Genomic DNA, 15,718 nt, shown 5'->3' on the forward strand with positions numbered 1-15,718 from the left:
AGCTGAAGAGTGGTCAGGCATAGCGGAGGTCTGGGGCTGGAGAGAAGCTGAAGAGTGGTCAGGCATAGCGGAGGTCCGGGGCTGGAGAGAAGCTGAAGAGTAGTCAGGTGTAGTGGAGGTCCAGGGCTGGAGAAAAGCTGAAGAGTAGTCAGGCGTAGCAGAAGTCAAATCCAAACAGTCAGTCTAACACATAGACGAAACAGGAACAAGAAGAACAGGAACCGGGAACCACAGGAAAGCAGGAACACAATGAGGAGACGATTTTAGGATCAGCAACGAGTTCGAGGAGACCTGTTGCAAAGGCAATGCTATGGAACAAGGCCTGAGCTTTTATACGCTGAAGAGTTTGATCTCAGCATCCGGCTCTGCGGCCATGTTCCCGCCGCGGGCCCTTTAAAAGAACTGATGTGCACATGAGCGCCTAGGAAGGGGCGCAGCGCTGATGGCGGTGTCTCTCTGCGGGCCACGCGGAGAGGCCCAACAAACAGGGACATCTTGGCTGGCAACACTGGGTAGATTGGCAGGACCGGAGGCACCGGAAGGAACCCAAGGTTGGAGCTGGCGGCCCACCATTGCCAGGGATGAGGAGCCAGGAGCTGAAGTCCATGTGAAAAGGTGAGAGGGCCACGCTGCAGGGCTGCTGCGGGCGGCACATGTAACAAACTATTTAAATACTCTCTTCTTTATTTTTCCCTCACTATATTCTGAATTAGATTTGTTAATAATTTTAACTTTTTCTAATATATTTGGTCTTGGGAGGACTGATGTACAAGTGAGAGCAGAGGACTAAGATGCCTCCAGATTTTAGTCCTAGGTTTGCAATTGCTATTGATTTAATTTATTACTCGTTTTTAAGTTATTTTACCACCCTTTGACTTAGTTTTACCACCTGCAGTAGTAATAATATTACTAATAATATTAATATCTAGATTGTGAGCTCTTTGGGATATGGATCTGAGTGTGACTGATTTAAATTATTTTGTATTTCTTTATTCATTTATTTAAACAATTTCTATAATATAATTACTGCATGGCAGTATTAAAGCAATTTATAAAGAAAGTGTAAAGCAATAAAATATACTGCTGTGTGCACTGGCAGTGCTTTAAGGATAATTAATATGATTAATAATTCAGAAAAGGTCACATAACCCAGCAGAGAAAAGACAATAATCTTTGGAATGCCTTCGTTGCTTGACAGCAATTAAATTATAGGTGCTGACTTTGGGGAACCTTGTCCTCCAGGGCTGACAGAAGGGAAATGTTCCCAACATTCATAGAAAATGAAACATATTCATGTTAGGTGATAAAACTACAGGCCACCAAAAACCACAATGTCCTTCTTCAGTAAGAGAAGGAAAGTCATGGGACAAAAGCAGAGAAGCCATTCCTGCACTACTGCTCCTTGCAGGGAGGGGGGGTCATCAGGAAAGGGGTTTCCCTCCTTCTTTCTCAGGGCTACCTTGGTTCTTGTTGGCAAATACAGAGAAACACAGGTGAATTAGAACAATTTTGAAACGTGATCAGTAATAGCAACATCAAGGCTTCAAATCATGTTTTTGTATATTCATTGGTCTTTCATAAACGTACATTTCAAAAACATTTATCTATGCACTCATGAAAGTATTGAGTCATCCATATTTCTACATACATCTATGCTAACAATTCATGGTGTGTGCTTTTCAGGTGCATACTAAGAATTCTCTGGTTTCAGAGAAATGGCAGGCAAACTAAAGAAGCTTCAAGAAAGAGGAAGAGAGATTCAGTTAGAAAGGAGAAGTGAGGGATAGGAAAGGGATCTAGAGATGTGGGAAAGAAACACATAAGAAATGAGACATGGAGAAAGAAAGAACCAAATAAGAGGCAGTTTTGAGAGCCAGTACAGAGAGAGAGAGTGAGTTATGGGGCAGAGAATGAATGAGACAGTATTTATAAGAAATGAGAAAAGAAATAAAGCAAAAGGTGAGGTACAAGAAACAAAAATGGACGAGTGAATTGATAAAACTCAGGACATGAATTACTTAATAAGGATGTGAATTTGGATGATCCAAAAATGTTAAATGTGGCAAATGAGTCAAAATTTGGTTTGGTTCCGGACAACTAAACTGAATGGCAAACTCTCCAGAAAACATTTGAATCCTTTTTGACTCATTCAGTTTAGTTTTATTAAAGTCTATGGGGGGAGGAGTGGAGCAAAGTAATGAGACATGAAAGGAGTAAAACCAATGTTTCAGCACTTTTTCAACCAGACTATCCTATCTGGCAGCTATGTGTCATGACTTTATCATTTTTTCAGGTAAAAGTGAAACTAAGTATATTTTGAGTTATCCCCATTTTGTTCAGCCATTCTTCTTTTGGATCTCTGAAAGAGAAGGCATACATTCTGAAACTCCTTGCTTCAAAATGTAGAGTAAAAAAAATATAGTTTATAGGCAAAAGCAAACTATGCTGTTAAAGTCACTCACTGGCGTTGTTCCTAGCTGTGGTTTTGGGTACTGCTTGATATAGGAGAAAGTCTATAATCTTTGTGAGATGATTTCAATATGTATTATGAGGATAAGACAGACTACCTATTCAGGTGACACTGTGCCATTAATTGCAGGAAAGATATAACAATATTGCCTGTCTGTTTCTTGTAGAATGTGCACATCAGTGACTTTGAGGCAGCCTCCTGCTTTCTCTGTCTAAAAGAGTCAGTTGACAGTGTTCTGGTTCTTGCTTGTGTGACTCTTGCACTAATTTTGATTTATTTCCTTAGTATACATATTCATTCAGCTAACCATTCCTCGACTTGGCAACGTCTTCCAACGCTGTCTAGTCTGCTTGCTTCGGTGAATTCCTTGTGCTTGGACTCTGGTTCCTGTTTCGTCTTGATGTTCCTGGTTCCTGACTTCGGATTGGCTTACGGTGATTCTCTGGTACACGACTTCGGACTGGTGAGCTTCGACCCTCTGGCACTTGACCTAGGACTCCTTCAAGACCACCGTCTCCAAGGGCCCACCTAAGTCCCAGCGGCCTGGGTCCCTACGGGCTCCTCCTGGGGGGACCGCGGGCTTCCAGGGCGAAGCTCCAGTTGGCCTTTGCACCAATACCCTGACCTCTCTAGGTCCACCTAAGTCCCAGCGGTCGGGTCCCTAAGGGCTCTTCCCGGGGGGACCGCAGACCACCAGTGGTGAAGACCGCTCATCTGCTCATCTCCTTATCTCCTTGTCCGTCTCCACAGTAGCTTCTGTCTTCAGTGCCAAGGGTCAGCTGCTCTCCTCCTCTGTACCTGCCTCGCCACCCGATGAGAGAACCTACGGATCCCTCCGCAAGGTGTACATTCCCTCGTCGGCCCAAGGGTCCACAAGCCTGAGCATAACACAAGTCAATCAAACTAAAAACAAATTATTAAAGAACCTGAAGAGAATTTCATTTAAAAAATGTTTGCAAACCAATTTGAAGAAATCTGTATATTTTTACTGGTTCAACAAATCGCTCAATATATCTTGTTTGAAGACGTTTGCACATTTAATTAAAAGGTTAATTATTCTGTGGGCATTCACAAACACCAATTCTTTTGCTGTGAGAAAGTGTGAGAGCTATATTGTATACTATGGTGGCAGTACATGTAAATCTATCTCATGCATATTCATTGCGGATATCCATACAACACATACAACAAATTGTCTGGCTAGGTGTGTTCTGAGGACAGGGTTGAAAAACCCTGTGTTAAAGTATACACTACCAGGGGCAATTCTATAATGAGGCAGGGTGAGGCGGCTACCTCAGGTGGCAAAATTTTGGGAGTGGCTGCAATTGTTCCCCCCGCCCCCCCTCCAAAACAAATCCCCTGCAGCAGTGGCCTCACTATGCCTTTTGAGTTCTAAGGTGGCCCAGTCGAGTTTGCACACTCCACCAACAGGAAGACCACTGGTGGTGTGGAAGAATGATGCTGATGGAGTTCCCACTCCTTGGCAGCATGGAGGTCCTGCAGCACTGAAGAATGACACTAGCAGGGTTCTCACTCCCCACCAGCATGAATAAATCCCAGTAGCATCTGGCAGTGCTAAAGAATGACACTGGTGGCGTTCCCACTCCCCGCCAGGATAAAGGTGGTTCCACAGCACCAACGAATGATGCTGATGGAGTTCCCACTCCCTGCCAGCATTAAAAAGGCCCTGCAGTGCAAGCAGCACTGAAGAATGATGCTGGCAGGGTTCCCACTCCCTGCCAGCAAGAAGACCTGCAAGATTGCTCCTGCTTGTGCCTTCTAGTAGTAAGAAAAAAATGAGATGGTGGAGGAGGAAAAAGGAGGGAAAAGTAGAGGGTGTAAGTGAGGAGGTTAAGGGAAGGAGGTGGGAGGGAAGGGGAGCGATTGGGAATGAGGGGTGAATGACAGAAGGAAAGGGGAGGGAGAGAGTAAAAAAGTAGAGAAAGAAGGGATATGAATGGAGAGAAGAAAATGGGAGGGGGTAAGTCAAAAAGAAAATAAGAGAAGAGGGAGTGTGAGTGATGGGAGAGGGAGAGTACATGAGCATGTGTGTGACAAAAAGAGTCCAAGTGTATGTGTGTTTCAGAGAGAGCTCACGCATGCTTGTGTATGAGAGAGAGGTTGTGTGTGAGAGAAAGAGAGAACATATGTTGTATGTATGTGCATATATATATGAACATGTGTGAGAGAGAGAAACGTTTGTGCCTCCTCCTCCCCTCACTAATCCACAAGAACTCAGGGTGACTGGAAATCATCAGTTCCCAGATATGGAGCATGGAAAAAAAAATATCCTTAGTTTGATTATGAGTGTTACGTGATGTATCTACTGTTTTAAAATTTATTTTTTTTTTAGGGAAATTTTTAAAAAAATTATGGAGCAGATTTTCAAAGGGTTACGCGCGTAACCCCCGAAAAGCTGTCCCTGCACCCGCTGAACCTATCTTGCATAGGCTCGGTGGCGCGCGCAAGCCCCAGGACGCGCGTATGTCCCGGGGCTTGCAAAAAGGGGCGGGGCATGGGCGGTCCGGGGGCGGGGCAGGGCGGGGCCTGAGCCTCCAGGCACAGCGGCCATTTGCCACTGTGCCTGGGATCACAGGCACGCCGTTGGCCGGCATGTGTAACTTCTTCAACAAAGATAAGGGGGGTTCTAGGTAGGGCTGGGGGGCGGATTAGGTAGGGGAAGGGAAGGGAAGGTGCGGGGGGAGGGAACGGAGGCAGGCTACGTGGTTCGGCGCGCACAAATTGCACAATTATGCACCCCCTTGCGCACGCCGACCCTGGATTTTATAACATGCGCGCGGCTGCGCACGCATGTTATAAAATCCATGGGGGGGCGGATTAGGTAGGGGAAGGGAAGGGAAGGTGCGGGGGGAGGGAACGGAGGCAGGCTGCGTGGTTCGGCGCGCACAAATTGCACAATTATGCACCCCCTTGCGCACGCCGACCCTGGATTTTATAACATGCGCGCGGCTGCGCACGCATGTTATAAAATCGGGCATAGATTTGTTCGCGCCGGGTTGCGCGAACAAATCTGCGCCCACGCACAGGTTTTTTTTTTTTATTTTTTTTTTATTTTTTATTTATGCATTTTCATTTAGTACATAGTCACTGTTAGAATACAGATTATAAATTATACATAAATGTAAGGAATAACATTAATGATCTAGTATTCACAGTACATATTCATATAGCTTTGAGGAAAAAAGTAACTCATGAAGTTATGTAAAGGAGCCATATACAAGGAAAACATGGGAAGTTCCCAACATCCAATGAACAATTGAAATTCTGAGAATGCTACCAGGTTTATCTCCTAAATTACACTCAAGCTTCTACCACTGCAGTTCCCTGGGGGTTGGAATCCAAAAATAATCGCAATTGGGATACCTCGAAGAATACCGTTTTTTGTTGCTGGATCTCTACCTCACATTTACATGGAAATTTAACCAGCATCTTCCCCCCTCTCTGTTCAACCTCCGATCTCAAACCTAGAAACTTTTTTCTTCTATCCTGAGTTTGTCTAGAGAGATCCGGATATATCCAGACTCTGCTACCATGAAAACATTTTTCTCTATTCCGCATATATAGCCTGAAGACATTATCTCTATCTATTGCAAAGGAAAAAGATATATGCATCACTGCTCTAGAGGATATCACTGTGTCAACATTAGACTCAATAATGTCAGTTAAATTCAATGATGTTTCTAGGTTAGGGTTAGGGTTCTGTTGTACCTCTGATTTAGTTTCTACATAATATAGCTTTGAAAGAGCTGGAATAGATTGTTGAGGAATTTTTAGTATCTCAACAAAATATTCTTTAACCATATCATATGGGGAAATTAAGTTATGTTTTGGAAAATTTATTATTCTTAAATTAAGATATTTAAATGAGTTTTCTAACATTTCCAATTTCTTGTCATACAATATTTCGGCTCTAGTGAACCTCTGGTGGCTCAGTTCTAATTTATCAAATCTTTTTTCCATGTTCTCTAATTGAATTTTCATATTTGAGTCAGAAGTTTCAACTACTTGAAAACGCTGATTAAAGTCCATAGTAACCTTTGTAAGGTTCAAAACAGCACTTTCCAATGCTTTAATTGCGTCCCATAATTTATCCAAGGTAATTGTAGCCGGTTTTTCTGGAAGTAGACAAGATAACTCCACATTTTTAAATTCCATTTCCCCTTTTGCAGTGGACGCTCCCTCTCCAGCTTCTATTGTATTAACTTGCAATTTTAAAAAATCTGCTGAAATCTGTAAAGGTGGAGGGGGAGTGCTTGGAGCTCCAGGGCTCAAAGATATTTCAGCCAAGGAGGGAGGTGTTTGCTCTATACCAAACCCTCCAGCGGCCCGTTCCACTGGTTGTGAGCCTGTTGCCTGGGGGAAAAAGGCTGGTATCCGAGGTTGCAAAGCATCTGGTACAGGGGATGATGTCGACATCTCCCTGACCTTAGCTTTACGTTTGGTATGAGGCATTGGTTTAAACACAATTGTTCCTCAGATATTCCAATTTCAACCCTTTCTCAGTTTTTTTTTTTTTACTTCATGAGTGGAGGCGGAGTGGAAAAAGTTAATCAATTACTCACTATTTCAGCTTTCCTTCTTTTCTTTTTCGGAGTTTGCAGGGCAAAGCCGCGCGCGCGGCTTCGTCGACGCGCCGCAGGGCGTCTGATTTTATGCGCCTCACTGGTCCCGCCTCCTAGCGTCAGACCCGGAAGTCCCACTGGCTCTCTCCGCAACCGGCAAGTAATTGAAGGAAAAGTCCCGATGGGGAAAGAAAGCAGGTAATGCCCTCGCAGCGACTCGTCCCACTCCACCTACTTGAGTCTCTGCAGGGCGTCTGATTTTATGCGCCTCACTGGTCCCGCCTCCTAGCGTCAGACCCGGAAGTCCCACTGGCTCTCTCCGCAACCGGCAAGTAATTGAAGGAAAAGTCCCGATGGGGAAAGAAAGCAGGTAATGCCCTCGCAGCGACTCGTCCCACTCCACCTACTTGAGTCTCTGCAGGGCGTCTGATTTTATGCGCCTCACTGGTCCCGCCTCCTAGCGTCAGACCCGGAAGTCCCACTGGCTCTCTCCGCAACCGGCAAGTAATTGAAGGAAAAGTCCCGATGGGGAAAGAAAGCAGGTAATGCCCTCGCAGCGACTCGTCCCACTCCACCTACTTGAGTCTCTGCAGGGCGTCTGATTTTATGCGCCTCACTGGTCCCGCCTCCTAGCGTCAGACCCGGAAGTCCCACTGGCTCTCTCCGCAACCGGCAAGTAATTGAAGGAAAAGTCCCGATGGGGAAAGAAAGCAGGTAATGCCCTCGCAGCGACTCGTCCCACTCCACCTACTTGAGTCTCTGCAGGGCGTCTGATTTTATGCGCCTCACTGGTCCCGCCTCCTAGCGTCAGACCCGGAAGTCCCACTGGCTCTCTCCGCAACCGGCAAGTAATTGAAGGAAAAGTCCCGATGGGGAAAGAAAGCAGGTAATGCCCTCGCAGCGACTCGTCCCACTCCACCTCACGCACAGGTTTTAAAATCTGCCCATATGAGTTTATTTGATATTTTATGTAACTTTTTAAATATTGTTTTTATTAGTATGGTTTACTGTTATTATTGTTCTGTATTCCTTGATTTTGTTTTATTAGGAGTGTTTCTGTTTTTCCATTGTTGCACTGAATGCAAAGTCAAATTTGTGGTTTCCAGTTTAGTTTTTGTCTTCATGTTTCTATTTATACTTTATTTATTTGCTATAATTTCTTAACCATCTTTTTGAAAGTAAGCTTATGGTCACTTTATTCTGTATTTGGTGAGGCTCTGCCTGTGTGACTGAAGAGAGTCTGCTGGTGTGAAGTTTCTGTGCAAGGATCTATATCAGCTTAGCTTGTTCTGTTTTTCTAATATGAGGTGTATTAGTAATTTAGGGTCTGGTGTAATATTTACAGTGTTGCCTTTTCACAGGTAGGTTGTTTGAGTGCTGGCACTGGGCCAATACAATAAGATGCGTGTAAAATGGATGCTCATATTAAGTGCCCATTTTCCTAACGTGCACACAGCCACATCCCCTGGACACCCAATGCAGTATATTAATGAGGGGCTGCATAAAAAAGGATGCACAAGGGAATAATTTTGCGTCCCTTGTGCTGAAATGCATCGGGCACCCGCAATTGCAATGGGCACTCAATACAAATGTTCTTTTTATCTTGCTTCTAGCCAATTTTGTTGAAGTTGCTGGATACCCATAGCTAAGCGCCCCTTGCTATTGTACATTGTGCATCCAGAATTTCTTTTTTTTAAATCAAGCCTATATACCATTATTAACACCACAAGCAGTAAATTTCCGTGTCACAATGATATTAGCTAGGAAAAACCATAGAGGACCATATTTTTAAATTTCTTATATGAGCCCTTGCTGACGGATTGACTTAACCCCTCCTCCAAGGCTTAAGTTAAATTTGCCGCATTAAAAAATGTGCGTGGGGGGCCCAGCAATTTTTTTGCATTGGGGGTTAATAGCTAGTAGCCTCATGATCTACGTGGAATTTAGAGGTGATGAGCACTGTCGGCTATACATTTGTTTGGGCGCCCATTTTGGACGCGTTAATCTCCTTATTGCATTGGGTGCTATGTCCAAAACGAGCATCTAACTGCATGTAATTCTGTGCACTAGGCTGGGTGCAGTTTATTGCATCAGCCCTCAGTGTTGTTTTTGCATGGGAGGATTACTATATTTGTAAATGTAATTTGGTTTATTTATGGCTTTCTGAGGGCCAAGCCCATACCCAATGTGCTTCACAATAGGCCTAACACCATATGTATGATGTGTCTTTTTTTTTTGTTTGTTTTCTGGTTGATACCCTAACAGTGCATGAAAATGTAATATACATTTTGTTGTATGTGATTTTTTTTTTTTTTTATCTCAGAAGATTTTATTCTGAATGTCCTTTTTTCATGTAAAATCTCCCTTTCTGGGTCAGAAAAATGGTTAATATTAAAATTGTAAAATAAATGCATAATATTTAATTATGTGTGGGGAGGGCTGGTTGGGAGGGGGCAGGGACTGGCTCAAGATTTTAAAGTTCACCTTGGGCACCTGTTACCCTTGAGAGAGTTCACTGCTTACAGATCCCCACCATTCACCCATCTCCCACATCTCTGGGGGCAGATGCTGAGAAGGAATGGAAGGCAGGTGGCAGGGTTGTCAGCTTCATAGGACGTTTATCACTGAAGCTCTATCTGCCACTTCTCTGTGAACCCTGACCTCTGCGTCTTCCCTTCCTAGCATTTCCAATCACCAAAAAGACCAGACTTCAAGTGGGAACTTGAAGTCTGGTCTTTTTGAAGCCCCCTCAGTGATTGAACCTATGCTGTGCCTTGGGGGGGGGGGGGGGGGGGGAGCAGCACCAGGGGCGCCCTGCTTCCCTTGCCTCAGGCAGCAGATTGCCTTGTGCCACCAATACACACCACCTTTTCTGAACAATGAACAGGTATAGCTGAGTGAAACCCTCCCTCCCAAGGGAGAGAAGGGTAAAGAGCATGCTACTATTTAAGTGAAATGTAGCAGAGGAAAAAAAAGGACAATGCAGCTATGTAACATGAGCCGCCAGCCTAGGGAAACCCAGAATGCGATTGAAATGGTTGCCAGACCCCTTACTGTGAAGGTACTTAAATGACCATTGAATAGAGGAGTCAAAGATTCCAGGGGATTTGCCTGCCACAGCCCCCTGGACTACTGTTGTTGATTTGCAGTGAAATATCACTTTAAATCCAAAGATAGCAAAATCCTAAATTACAGAACTATGACTGGAAAAGTCCTACATTGGAGAATTCTGAATCAGAGAGGGCTTTCTGAGAAAAATGTATTCTCACCCTTATTAACAAGGGGTCAGACCCTTGGATACCTGCCTGGAACTTGGCCTTTTGGGTGAGAGAAGGTAATCCAGCCAGGCTGGGTACAGCAAATGACTGTCCATGAGCTTAGCAGAGCTAAAATTACTAAACGCTGAGACTGCCTGAATCACTGAACACTAAACAAATCATGTGCCTAGTGGAACTGTAAACCCAAACCAGGAAAAGTCCTCCTACTAAGGGAGAGGAACTGAAGGAAAGTGGCAGATCCGGAGGTGGAGTAGTCCCCAAAGAGGGTAGTGACCCAAGCACCAGATCTTGAGATGGAGTGGTCCCTCTTGAGCAAGGGGATCCCAGTGGCAGATCGAGCGATTCCTGGGAGTGAAGGGACCCCAGTGGCAGGACCAAAGGTGCAGTTGGGTCCCCCAGGAGGGTGTGGACTCCAGCAGCATTCCAAGAGGTGGTGCTGGGCCCCCAGGAGGGCATGGAACACTGCAACAGACCAGGAGGTGGAGTCAGGTCCCCAGGAGGCATAGACCCCAGCTTTGGCACAGACCTTTCAGCAGAGTGGAAATGGCACCAAGAAGACGGTAGCGGTTTAGATACAACAGACCCCTATGACATTGCTCACAAGCCCAATTGCATTTTTTCACATGGTTGAGACTTGGGATAAAAGCGAGAGGATAATAATAATACTTGATTAAGCAGGAATGCAAGAGGTCCCATCTTCTCTATATGGTGGTATACTGTGAGGGGGCCAACAGCCCCAAATTACAAAATATTAAATGTTCTGCTACCTTGTAGAAATAGAATAGTTAGAATAGAATAGTTGCGTGACCATAGATAAGTGTGCTGTTTGACATCCTATTAGAGATGTACATAATCATGTAGAAATGTATATACTTAATAAGTTTAATAAACCTTCATATTTTGTACATACTGCCAGCCTTATGTTGCGCTGGTGGTGGACCCTTGGCCCGAGGTAGGGTTGATGCTACCCGTAGGGCAAGCCCCACGGGTCCTCACCGTCGGAGAGGTGGAGCAGATAGGAGATGGAGGCTGATTGGAGCTTCACCAATACCAGTCCACGTTCCCCACAGGTTGAGCCCTTGGGTGCCATGGCCAGCTGGTCTTAGGCGGACCTCCATCAGATGACTCCCAGTGGATGTTGTAGCAGGTAGCCAGGGACCAGCAGAGGAATCGGAGGGACCGAAGCAGGACCGGACGAGGCAGGGATCCAGAGGCCGGGCACCAAGGATGGGCCATAAACAAGAACAAGTGATGCCCAGGCAGCTGAAGGCCGGAGTCTGACAAGGCCAAGTCCAAGGAGATACCAAAGGCAAGGTCAGGAATTAGCTGGATTCAGGGCAGGCAGCAGAGCTAATCAAGGTCCAGTGGAGCGAGAGCCAAGGACAGGAATCAGTCCTGAGCGAAGTCCAACGAAGCAAGGGTCAAAGCCAGTAATCAGTCCTAAGCGTAGTTCCAATGAAGTGAGGGTCAAAGCCAGTAGTCAGTCCTGAGCGTGGTCCAAAAGTAGCAGAGGTCAAAGCCAGTAGTCAGTCCAAGCAAGGCTAGGGAGGAAACAGGAGCAGGAACCAGGAACTAGGACAAGCAACGAGCACATAACAGGTGTGGAGACCTGTTGCCAAAGCAAGGAATGAGTGGCAGGCCCTGCCTTAAGTAGCAGGGCCTGATGATGTCATCATCTGGGGCTGCAGTTAGGATTCCCACCATGGCTCCTTTAAAAATGAAAGAAGCGCGCACGCACCTAGGAGGAAGAAGACCACTGGACCGCAGCGTCTCCCCGCAGCCCACCTGAGGAGACCCGCCAGGAGCTGGAGGAGTCCGTGGAAGAACAGGGAGAGCCAGAGGAGCCCACAGAGGGAAAGAGAGGCCAAGGAGGCAGCGAGGGTATGGGAGCACAAGAAGCTAGCCACTGCCACCAGGGAGGACGGGCTGGGTCTGGGAGCCAGGCGCCGGAGGTGAGTAGGCCCAGTTGTGGGCCTGCCACGATGGGGACATGCAACAATACCCCCCCCCCCCTTTACGTCCCCCTCTGGGAGGCCTGATTTTGCCTGGATGGGCATGATGAAACCAGAGGAGTCCCTTGTCAAGAATATTATTTTCTGGCTCACATGAGTTCTCTTCAGGACCATAGCCCTCCCAGGATAAAAGGTACTCCCAACGGCAGACTCTTCTGTGGATATCAAGTATGTCATGGACTCGATAGACAGTATCGTTCTCGGAAGCAACCTGGGTAGGTTCAGGGGCCTTACAAAATGGCCAGGAGATTACCAGCGATTTAAGCAGGGAGACATGGAATGTGTTGTGGATTCCAAAGGTCGGTGGCAGACGGAGCTGGTACATGACTGGCCCAATACGTTGGGTAACTGGAAATGGTCCAATAAATCTAGGTGCAAACCTCTGTGAAGGAAGCTTGATATAGCGGGTACTTAGCCAAACCTTTTGGTCTGGCTGGAACTCTGGAGCCAGTCGACGCCGGGCATCCTTGGATTTCTTGGCTCGTGCCGCGGCCTTGCACAAGCGGAGGTTAGTCTGAGTCCAAAGCACCTGGAGAGCATCTGCCATGGCCTGGGCCGCAAGTGAAGGTACCAAGAGAGGAATTGGTAGAGGGAGCCGGGGTTGTCTGCCATACACGAGTGAAAACGGAGAGACTCCTGTAGCTGCTGCAATGTGGGAGTTATGGAAGAATTCCCCCCAGGGAAGTAATTCCGCCCAGTTGTCCTGTTGGTCATTGGAATAGGTGCGGAGGAAGCTCTTCACTGAGCGGTTTAACCACTCAGCCTTGGCTTCTGTTGGGCACCTGTTGAGCAAGAGTCCATGTAGGCACGAGTATCGGCAGACATGGTGGGCCACCAGTAATAATGCTGGAGGTGTGACAGAGTTCGGGCACGTCCCAAGTGACCAGTGAATTTAGAGTCGTGCACCCAGCGCAAATCCTTCTCACAGAGCCAGCAAGGTACCACGGTCTTTCTGGCTGGGGCAGTGACAGTGGCAGACAGACAGATGCGAGCAGGATCTATAATATGACACAGCTCGTCTTGGGTGTCTTCAGGCTCAAAGGAGCAGGATAAGACGTCTGCTCGGTGGTTCTTCTCCGCCGGACGATAGCGTAGCTCAAAGTTAAATCGGGAGAAGAATAATGCCCAGCGGACCTGGCAAGCGTTGAGATGCTGGGCATGTCGGAGATGCTCAAGATTCTTATGATTGGTAAAGATCATGAATTTGAACTGAGCGCCCTCCAAAAAGGGATGCCACCCATCGCAGGTCCCTCTACCTTTGGCTCAGCTCATTCACACGCCTATTGTTGTGGAAAACTGAGTTCACTCTGTGGCGGATCTTCTCCCAGACCTGCTCCTTCCTGTTTGACTCCATTCTCCTGGACTGGGGGACATTCAGAAGAAGCTGAACCTTCATCACCTGTTTGACCAGAAGCTCCTCCTTCCTGGGCAGGAAATCAGGTTTCCTTACAAATGTTTCACTCCTTTGGGACATGATGCAAGTAGGTGCAGCCTCTGCATACCTTCTTTTTTATAGCTGCATACACTTGTAAATTGCATGTAATGGCGCATGTATATGGGCATATACTATCCACGTAGATTTTACTCATGTACATAATTAATTAAAACTGAGAGGAAAAGTATGCATGTTCATAAATACTTGCACATATGCATGCATTTTACATGTGTACTGGTGACCACCAAGGCAATCAGGTGTTCATTAAAGTGCTAAATATTGCTGAAGAGGGATAAGCATACAATGCACACCATGCATGCTATTATAGCTGTTGCATGCATCTTAGAGATAATCATGATAGCATGATTGCTTAGCTGGGTCACTGGGACAGAATTGACAGTGCCATAAAACCTGCAGCTATTCCAGCATTACTGTATATTAGCTCTTTTAATGTAGGATACCTGGAAGGTGTGCGTGAGATACAATCATCACCTCTCTGTAATCATTCTATCATGGCCTCATTTCCTCTGAACCTTGATTTTTCCACATCTGCAAATGGACCATTGATAAGTATCAGTATCCTGCTCAGGTATATGTGTCCTGTGTCCTTCTAGATTTCAGGCCAACATTTTCTAGAAAGATACTGTCTTTTTCTGTACCCTCCCATCCTTTTGCCCTCTTTAATCAGTATGAATGTAAAAGAGCTGCTGACAACTACACTTCACATCAACCTCCAGGTGCAAGGCAAGCTCTCAGGATTACCTTCAGTCAGTTCACTCTTCTAGCATTTACCATAGATGAAAGAGGTTGAGGTGGAGTCAGCTGGAAGCTTTGGTGTCAGAGTCCTACAAACGTTCATGATCCTTCATGATCTACTTTTCCAGTATGCTGCAGGCTTCATAAAAACAGGCCTGAGAGAGCAAAGGTGTGTTGTGGTCTTTGAAAAGATGTCCTCTTGCTGAATAGCAGGGGTTTTCCAGTAAGGCTAGCCCTAGTGATCATGGAGAAGGCAGGGCAAGGTACAGCTCTTTAAGCAGACAGCTGTTTTAAGAATGGTAGGCATTGCATTTCTTTAGAAAGTAAATGATAGCATTTCTTTTCTATTGCATCTTATGTCCATGGGGTATAAAGAGTAATGAATAGACCTTTTTTGAATACCAGTGCAAGGGTGTACAGCTGCTCTAGGCAGTGATCTAGGTATCATAGTGGATAACACATTGAAATCCTTGGCTCAGTGTGCTGCGGCAGTCAAAAAAGCAAACAGAATGTTGGGAATTATTAGGAAGGGAATGATGAATAAAACGGAAAATGTCATAATGCCTCTGCATCGCTCCATGGTGAGACCCCACCTTGAATACTGTGTACAATTCTGGTCGCCGCATCTCAAAAAATATATAGTTGTGATGGAGAAGGTACAGAGAAGGGCGACCAAAATGATAAAGGGGATGGAACAGCTTCCCTATGAGGAAAGACTGAAGAGGTTAAGGCTGTTCAGCTTGGAGAAGAGACGGCTGAGGGGGGATATGATAGAGGTCTTTAAGATCATGAGAGGTCTTGAATGAGTAGATGTGAAGCGGTTATTTACACTTTCAGATAATAGAAGGACTAGGGGGCGCTCCATGAAGTTAGCAAGTAGCACATTTAAGACTAATCGGAGAAAATTCTTTTTCACTCAATGCACAATTAAGCTCTGGAATTTGTTGCCAGAGGATATGGTTAGTGCAGTTAGTGTAGCTGGGTTCAAAATAGGTTTGGATAAGTTCTTGGAGGAGAAGTCCATTAACTGCTATTAATCAAGTTTACTTAGGGAATAGCCACTGCTATTAATTGCATCAGTAGCATGGGATCTTCTTAGTGTTTGGGTAATTGCCAGGTTCTTGTGGCCTGGTTTGCCCTCTTTTGGAAACAGGATGCTGAGCTTGATGGACCCCTTGGTCTGA

The sequence above is a fragment of the Rhinatrema bivittatum genome, chromosome 1, assembly GCF_901001135.1.
Source record: "Rhinatrema bivittatum chromosome 1, aRhiBiv1.1, whole genome shotgun sequence".
NCBI classification, from domain to species: domain Eukaryota; kingdom Metazoa; phylum Chordata; class Amphibia; order Gymnophiona; family Rhinatrematidae; genus Rhinatrema; species Rhinatrema bivittatum.